Source organism: Tursiops truncatus, chromosome 10 (genome assembly GCF_011762595.2).
Source record: "Tursiops truncatus isolate mTurTru1 chromosome 10, mTurTru1.mat.Y, whole genome shotgun sequence".
Lineage (NCBI taxonomy): Eukaryota > Metazoa > Chordata > Mammalia > Artiodactyla > Delphinidae > Tursiops > Tursiops truncatus.
In genome coordinates, this window is record NC_047043.1 from 30,746,534 (window position 1) to 30,746,880 (window position 347).

The window sequence follows — 347 nt, forward strand, 5'->3', positions numbered from 1 at the left end:
TTCTCCCCTGAATCTCTGTCCCATTTGTGTGGATCTCAGCAATTCAGAGTGTGCGCCCATGTCCCTGTTCCTCATTCTGAGTGGTCCCACAATTTCCTCAGGGCAGGGGGTAGAGGCAGAGGTGACAGGGACGTAGGGGGAGGGTGGTGGAGAGGCTGGCATTGTGAATATAGCAGGCCCCTCTTGCTACTCTCTCCTCTCCCTGATGGAGAAACTGAGGCTCCACACAAGAAGTCTCTTGCCCAGGTCACATGGGGATGCTGACCTCATAGGTCCTCCAGACCAACAGAAGGGTGGTCGGATGCCAGCCATGTGTCCAGGGCAGCAGCGCAAATCAGACACCTGCC